We start from the raw sequence: 8,632 nt of genomic DNA, 5'->3' as shown, positions 1-8,632 counted from the left end.
CCAGTCCAAAAAAAAAAAAAAAAAAAAAAAAAAGAAACCTGTGTGATAAGGCCAGAGTATATGACTCTGGCAAAAGTATGACTGGTGTCCTGCAATTCTCTTGGCTTTTCTTCATGATTACAAGGTGGCTGTCTCTGCTCCTGGCATCACATCCTCAAACCAGCATCCCCAAAAGGATGATTACCATGAGGGCACAATACTTTCTTTTCACAAAGCTCTATTTTATCAGAAAAGTAAAATTTTCTCAGAAGACCAGGTTATTTCCATGTATTTGTTAGGCCAGAAGTCAGTCACATGGCAACCTCTAGCAGAAGGACAGACTAATAAAGCAAGCATCTTGAAAGAGGAACATGATTTCCATGACCCATGTTAGACTAATTGTGATTTATCACCAGGAACTGGGCACACTGTCACTCCCTCAAAAAATCAACATTGCCATAGTAAGGAAGGAGTGAAATGGCTGTTGGATAAGAAACCAACAGTGTCTGCCATACTTCTCTTAGCTGGAGATGCCATATTAAATCATTATCAACCTGGATTAAATTAATACAGTTCATTGCTTTCCTTTCTGCCAGGTGGTGTCTGTGGTAAGAAAACTGATAATCAAACTGCAATGAGCATACTGGAGGTATAAAGACAAATGAAATTTTTAAAATATTTGTTAGCTTTATGTAAATTCAGGTTCTGTGACAAGTTACTATAAAACAGGTGTTGACAAACATTTTCTGTTAAGAACTAGATAGTAAATATTTTAGATGCTATAGGACATAAGGTCTTTGTCTTACATGCTAACTCTACCATTCTAGCATGGACCCAGGAACAGGCAATATGTAAACAAAAAGCCATGTATCTAATCTAATTAAACTTTATTTACAACAACAGTTGGTGGGCTGGGTTCAGCTTCTAGGCCATATTTTTTCAGCCCATGTTTCTGGTAAAACAAATTGATTGCAAAACCATTGATAAAATGGAATGATTAAAAGTGTGCTCGTGTGTGTGTGTGTGTGTGTGTGTGTGTGTGTGTGTGTGTGTGAGTGAGAGAGAGAGAGAGAGAGAGAGAGAGAGAGAGAAATGGAGATGAGAGATTTCTAAGTTTCTTTGGGTACCTGCCAATTCAATAATTGTTGTTGAAGTTACAATAAGTTTTTACTGTTTGGACCAATATGTGCATGAAGGCATGATAAGTTGCCTGGATGAATAAGCTGTGCATGAATAAGTTGTTTAAGTTCAAACATCAGTATTATTTTTCAGCATCCCAGATTATTCCAAACTGCGGCCATAGTTAAGAACCTGGGTGCTAAAGCAACGCTTCTTGAAATTCAGTGTGAATACTCATCACCTGAGGTATTGTTAAAATGTAGATTTTTGATACTGTAGGTCTGGGGTGGGGCTTGAGATTTTGCTTTTCTAACAAGCTCTCAGGTGGGATTGATGCTGCTGGTCCACAGACCACACTTTGAGCAGCAAGATGCTAGCACTGGTTTTCACTGCGTGGGATGCCTAGGTCCTGCCTCAGAGGCTGATGTATTTGGTCTGGGATGTGGCCTGGGCATAGAGAGTTTAAAAAGCTCTGCAGGTGATTATTCTAATGTGCAGCAAAGCTTGAGAACCCATATGCCCAAATGAAAGATGACTTATCAATTTTGGTTATATTATCAGAATTCTGAAAGGAAGAAAAAAACCATAGGCATACATACATGATTACCATTTCCATAAGAAATCTCTTTATTGGGACATAATTTCTTTCTACTGATAGCCAAGAGACAAGATGAAATGATAACTCTTCTCCACATCTTTAAAGGAGAAACCAGAAGCCACACTAATGTCAGGACAGGCTGATTGGGGAATATACTGGAGTGGACACTGGGGGCCACAGTCTGGAATAAGGCAATGGTCAAGGTAGGACCAGCAGCTCTCTGGGTGTTTCAACACCTCAACCATCCAGTAAACATTAGGTGCCCTGGGTTTGGGGCTGGCTGTGCCATACCCTGTCTATGTTTCCTTTTAGCTGAGCTTATGCAGTCACATGACTCTAATACCATCTATTGGATGTCTCCCATATATATATATTCCAAATCTGACATTCATTTCTCCAGCTACCTGACCAACATTCCCACCTAGATGTCTAATAAGAATCTCAGATTTTACATGACATGCCTTCTCCACCCCTCCAACTCAGATGTCCCCACTGTAAAACGTCCCTAGGTTAATAATAGCACCACCATCAATCAACTCAGCTGCTCAAGTCCAAACCCCAGTATCTAGATTAATTTTCCCATCTCACATTCCACACCTCCCATACATGAGCAAATGTTGTCAATTTATCAAAAGTCTGTCTGGCACTTGTCTATGTCTTTTCGTCTCCTAAGCCACCAACACAGTTCAAGGCACACCAGTCTCTCACCTGGACCAGCTACAGTGGTTCCTAACTGGTCTCCAGCTTCAACTCTCTCCCACCCCCTGAGTCATAGGCTTAACATTCAACGGGCATTTGTTCTACTTTATAGTCAATGCCACGAATTTGACCTTCAGCCTTGACTTTTTTTTTTCAGCCTTTCTATTGAGTTTTTGTTTTTTTTATCATGTTACTTTATTGGAAGAAATTGTACAGTTGAAGGAAAAACCCAAAATGGAGCTTTTGTAAGGGCAATATGCTGGAAATCACTCCCATGTCTTCCAGGAAGCCAACCTAAGGCTCAGTTTTCATTATCAATGTCACCCAGAGTGAGCCGGTCAGAGAGGTCCTCTGCCATGCCTTCTTCCAGGGCCCCCTTCTTGCTACCTAGAATCAACTGTTAACATTTGCATAGTTTAAAAAACAAAAGTTTTCAGGTAAAGTTGAAAATCTCTTTATATAATCCCTGCCCCATCTCATTCCCTCACATCTTCCCAAGAGATACCACGTTTTATACTTTTACCACCCACACCAGCCCACCCGCCCACACTGTGTATAAGAGAAGAACTAATGTTGCATTTGACAGGGGCCCGTGGAACAGTTTTCCTCTCCCTTCGCAGAGATAGAGGGTAGGTGGAGAGAGACCCTTTAAAAGCTGCATGGGGATTTGACTTTATCCTTAAAAGGTGAGAGTTTTGCACACACGAATTAACTGGACACCTTTATTTCTTTGCAAACCAAGTAGCTTTATTGGCAACAATGGCAAAACTGGAAGGAAAAACTTAAGCGAACTTCTGGAAAGGGCAACGTGCATGCCCAGCCTGGTGACCCGAGGAAGGCACCGCGTGGCCGGGGATTTGCCCTCATCCTTAAAAGGTGAGAGTTTTGCACACGCCAATCAGCTGGACACCTATATTTCTTTGAGAACCAAATAACTTTATTGGGAGCAAGGGCAAAACTGGAAGGAAAAGCGTAATTGAACGTCTGGAAAGGGCAACATGAACCCCGGCCTGGTTACCAGGGGAAAGCACCCCGTGGCCATGGGGACAGTCTCTCAGTCCTTGTCACCGTCGCCACCCAGGGTGAGCTTGTCAAAGAGGTACTCTGCCATGCCGGCCTCCGGGGCCCCCATCTTGCGCAGGATGGTGAGGTGGCCCCCCAGCTCCTTGACGGCCTTGACCTGCTCATGCAGGTAGTGGCTCTCCAGGAAGTCGCAGAGGTGTGCATCGGCCTTGTCGGTGGCCAGGTGGTGCAGGTCCAGGAGGCACTGGTTGACGCACTTCTCCAGGTGGAAGGCGGACTCCATGGCCCTGAGGCCGCTCTCCCAGTCGTCGCGGTCGGGCTTCTTGATGTCGCGCAGGCAGATGCGGCCCCCGCGCTGGTTCTGCAGCCTCATGAGCTCCTCTGCGTGCTTGCGCTTCTCGTGCGACTGGAGCAGGAAGTAGCGGGTGAAGTGCGGGAGGGCCACATTGTCGCCGTCGAAGTAGAAGGCCATGGACAGGTAGATGTAGGAGGCGTAGAGCTCCAGGTTGATCTGGCTGTTGACGGTAGCCTCACAGTCTGGGTGGTAGTTCTGGCGCACCTGCGAGGGCGCCGCGGCAGCCATGGCTGGTGTGAACACGGGTCTGGAATGGGACCGGAAGTGGACCGTGGTGACCTTTGGTGGGGGGTTGTGGATCCGGAAGGGTGGGGATCATGCACTCAAGGGGACCAGGGGTCAGGGGTCACACGGTTGAGGGTCAGAAGCAGAGGTTGGGGTGGGGGTCAAGGGTCTTGGAGGTTGTGGGGGTTGGCGTCCAGGGGTTCTGGGGTCAGGGGGTGTCTAGGTGACAGGAAGTTGTCAGTGAAGTCCATTGGGTGGGAGGAGGGAGACAGGGCAGGGGCCAGAGGTCAGAGGTCCGGGGCTGCAGGGAGCAGACAGTCAGGATTACAGAGTTTGGGTTAGGAGGATTGAAGTTCAGGGAATCAGGGGCGGTAGGGGTGTGGCCCAAGCACTGAGTTCCATCTACAACAAGGGTGACTCTGCAAGGTCTGGCTACTGTTTTTTAATTATGCAATAGCGTTTAAAGTGTCCAAAGACTTTCTCTTGTCCTGTAATTGTTCCTTTCTATAACAGCCTGTTCTCATTTTATAAGCCTATTGTCTTCCTTAAAACTCTGAGAATAAGAATTTTTAATTTTTGGTAAAGTTGTCTGTGTTTTTTTTGTATTTGTTTTTCCCCTCCAGAATTAGTTCTGTTTGTTCATCATGATCTCCTCTCGACTTTCTTCAAATATCTGACAAATCCATTTATGACTGGGAATAAAGTACTTGAACTATTCGCCTAGGTTATTAGCATGGGTATCATCTGTGGGTGTGATGCACTTCACTAACAGGCCTCTCCTGTGAATGGGAGGGCAGTTGAAGTAGAAGGTCATGGGCAGGTAGATGTAGGAGGCGTAGAGCTCCAGGTTGATCGGGCTGTTGATGGTGGCTTCTCAGTCCAGGTGGTAGTTCTGGTGCGCCTGTGACGGTGCAGCATGGTGGCCATGGCAGGTGCGGGCACGACTGACAGGACAAGCAGGATGGCGAAGGGGGTGTGGGAGTGCAGAAAGCAGAGCGGGCAGCTGTGGAGGCCTCAGGTCGCTCCCAGGGCGGGTGTTGGGCAGGGGGTCTGTGAAGGAACCAGAAGTGGACAGTGACATGGGGGAAACAGTGGGGTGGGGTTCATGCAGTCATTAAGTTGAGGGTCAGAAGCCAGGGGTGAAGGCCAAGGGTCTTCGGAGCAGGGTCAGGGGTCATAGGGGCTACAGATGTCAGATCGGGTGGGGATCCAGGGGGGTGGGGGATCAGGGGCCAGTAGAGGTGACAGGAAGTGGGTGGTGCAGTTCGTTTGGGGGGGCAGGGACAGGGGTAAGGGGGTAGGGTTTGGAGGGGCACACAGTTAGGGTGATGGGGGGTGTTAGTCTGGGGGTCGAGGTTCAGGGTTGGCAGGGGTGGGGCACAAGCCCTTAATCCCATCTACAGCTACAGACTCTGCATGTCTGGCCTTTATTGAGTTTTTAATTTTGCAATAGCATTTCTAGTGTCCAAAGACTTTCTCTTGTCATGTAAATGTTTTCTTCTATAGCAGCCCGTTCTCATTTTCTAAGCCTATGATCTTAAAATTCTGAGAATACGAATTTAATTTTTTGGTGAAGTTCTTTGTTTCTGTATTATACTTTTTAATCATTCTATAATTAGTTCTATTTGTTTTCATGGTCTCCTCTTCAATTCTTCAAATATCCAGCAAACCTCTATCCATTCATAATTGGAATAAAGGATTCAATCGATTAGCCTCAGTAATTAGTATGGGTCTTACTGTGGGCGTGATGTCCACTTCACTAAGAGGCCTCTCCTGTGAATGTGAACACAGGTCTGTCAATTAGGGAGTGGTCTTCTCTTTTGGGGATACAAGAGATGGAGGATGCAAGGTGGGTTAGGAACCACCCCAGTTGCCAAAAAAAAAAAAAAAAACATGTCATTTCTGACAATGGAAGACTATATAGTGTTTCTCCCTTCTAGCTCGATATGTGCTTCTGTTTTGATTCACTTCCATGTCTGCTGTGCAGTTCTACAGTTGTCTCAAACCTTGCTCTAATTTGGGTGTCCTGCCTGGTCAAGTAATTCATTATCTTTTGACTGTATTTTTGGGAGATTAAAAAGTGCCAAATACATCAGTAAGCAGTTGCAAGGAGGATCAGAAGAGCAGGGCAGGAGCAGAAAGACCTATTTTTCAGAATAATTATTAATCTCATAGTTGACCTGCATTCTTCTGCAGTGCTTCAATTTGGTTAACTGTACTTTTTTTCCCAATTATATTTAATTTTAAATTTTTATTTTTTATTAGCATATTCATTATTACAAATCGTATTTTTTCTTTATGCCCTTTACCTGGCCTATCACTCCCAAACCCCCTCCGTCCCCTTCCCCATCTCTAGTATCCTTAGGTTTGCTCTCTCCTTCTGAAAGTTCAACATATTTTTGTGGTATTTTTCTTTTTTCCTTCCTTTCTTCCCTTCCTCCCTTCCTTTCCTTCCTTTCTTCCTTCTCTCTTTCACTCTGTCTCTCTCTCCTTCTGTCTTTGTTTCCTTCTTTCTTAGCACCCACTTATGAGTGAGAACATGCGGTATTTCCTTTCCTTGTCTGGTTTATTTCACTTAACATTATTTTCTCCAGACTCATCCATGTTGCTGCAAAGGGCAGAATTTAATTATTTTTAATGGCTGAGTAGTATTCCATTGTGTATACATATCACATTTTCTTTATCCAGTTGTCCATCAATGGACACTTAGGTTGGTTCCATATTTTGGCTATTGTAAATAGAGCTGCAGTGAACATGGGAGTGCAGGTATCCCTTTAACATGGTGATTTCCATTCCTCTGGATATATGACCAGTAGTGGGATTGCTGGCTCATATTGTAGTAATATCTGTAGTTGTTTGAGAAACCTCCATACTGTTTTCTATAATGGCTGTGCTAATTTAAAGTCCCACCAACAGTGTAGAAGAGTCCTCCTTTCTCTGCATCCTCACCAACATTTGTTATTCTCGGTCTTTTTAATAGCCCATCTAACGGGGGTGAGATTATATCTCAATGTGGTTTTGATATGCATTTCTCTGATGATTAGTGATGCTGAGCATTTTTTCATGTATCTATTAACCACTTGTATGTCTTCCTTTGACAAATGTCTATTCGTCTCCTTTGCCTATTTTTTAATTGGATCACGTTTTTTTTTTTTTTTTTACTGTATAGTTGTTTGAGTTCTTTATATATTCTGCATATTTATTCCTTGTCAGATGTATAGTTTGCAAATATTTTCTCACATTCTGTAGGTTGTCTTTCCACTCTGTTGATTGTTTCCTTTGCTGTGCAGGCACTTTTTAGTTTGATATAATACCATTTTTTAATATATATATATTTTGGTTGCTTGTGCTTTGGGGTTATTATTCATAATGTCTTTCCCCAGTCCTACTTCCTGGAATGTTTCCCCTATGTTTTTCTTTAATAATTTTATGGTTTTGGGTCTTATATAGGTCTTTAATTTATTTTGAGTTGATTTTGGTATATGGTGAAAAGTACAGGTCCAGTTTCATTTTTCTGCATATGGATGTCCAATTTTCCCAGCACCATTAATTGAAGAGGCAGTCTTTCCCCCAATGTATGGTCTTGCTGCCTTTGTCAAAGATCAGTTGGTTTTAAGTATGTGCATTGATTCCCAGGTTTTCCATTCTGTTCCATTGATCTGAGTGTCTGTTTTTGTGCCAGTACCATGCTGTTTTGGTTACAATAGCTTTGTAATGTAATTTGATGTCAGATAATGTTATGCCTCCACCTTTATTTCTTTTGCTTAGGACTGCTTTGACTATTTGCGGTCTTTTGTTGTTCCATGTGAATGTTAGGATTGCTTTTTCCTATTTCTGTGAAGAATGTCATTTGTATTTTGATGGGGATTACACTGACTCTGTAGATTGCTTTGGGTAGAATGGACATTTTCACGATATTAATTCTTCCCTTCCAAGACTATGGTATGTCTTTCCACCTTTTTGTGTTCTCTTTAATTTCTTTCAGTAGTGTTTTGTAGCTCTCATTGTAGCAATCTTTCACATTCTTGGTTAAATTGATTCCTGTGTTTTGGTTTTTTTGTTTGTTTGTTTGTTTGTTTTTTAGTGATTATTGTAAATGGGTTAACTTTTTTATTGAAGTTTCTCTGTGGTTTGGTTTTCTTTTGCAAGTGTTTCAAGTTCTCTGAATTAAGCAATATGATGGCATCAGCTTTTTCTATCTTCCAAGAATTCCTGACAATTTTGGTCTGCTAATGGTACCCTTTTGTGTATATACGCAGGCAGTGGGGGAGTATTTTTTGTGTGTTTAGCCACTACCATGATTCAATTTTTTAATTTCTATAAATGCAAATCATTTCCTGAGTAGACAGTATATACACACGGTTCAAAAGCCACACATCTCTCCTCTCTGCAGGCACTCAGAAATTACTTGTTAAAATCAGGAAGAGAGAGAGAAAAAAAAAGTAGATAATAGTCAAGGCACGGAAGAGAAGAAACTTTAAAATATATTCCTTGGTAGCAAATTCTTCTCAAGTGCACATGGGATGTTTACCAAGACAGACCATATTTTGGACCATATGCATCTTAATTTTAAAATATTCAAATCATTGGGCCGGCCCAGTGGCGCACTGGATAGTGCGCCGCTTAGGAGGCGC

General features: G+C 43.0%; 1 protein-coding gene and 1 pseudogene across 1 annotated transcript in view; both read right to left on the bottom strand.

The window, feature by feature from the left end:
* PRRG1 (proline rich Gla (G-carboxyglutamic acid) 1) overlaps positions 1-8,632 on the bottom strand; it is a 106,464-nt gene that overhangs the window by 15,399 nt on the left and 82,433 nt on the right. The window lies entirely within an intron of this gene.
* LOC103598763 lies at positions 3,450-4,003 on the bottom strand (annotated as a pseudogene).

This window comes from Galeopterus variegatus, unplaced genomic scaffold, assembly GCF_000696425.1.
Source record: "Galeopterus variegatus unplaced genomic scaffold, G_variegatus-3.0.2 Scaffold2729, whole genome shotgun sequence".
In the NCBI taxonomy this organism is placed as follows: Eukaryota; Metazoa; Chordata; class Mammalia; order Dermoptera; family Cynocephalidae; genus Galeopterus; species Galeopterus variegatus.
Note: the sequence above shows the minus strand (reverse complement) of the source record. Positions and strands in the feature narration are given on the sequence as shown.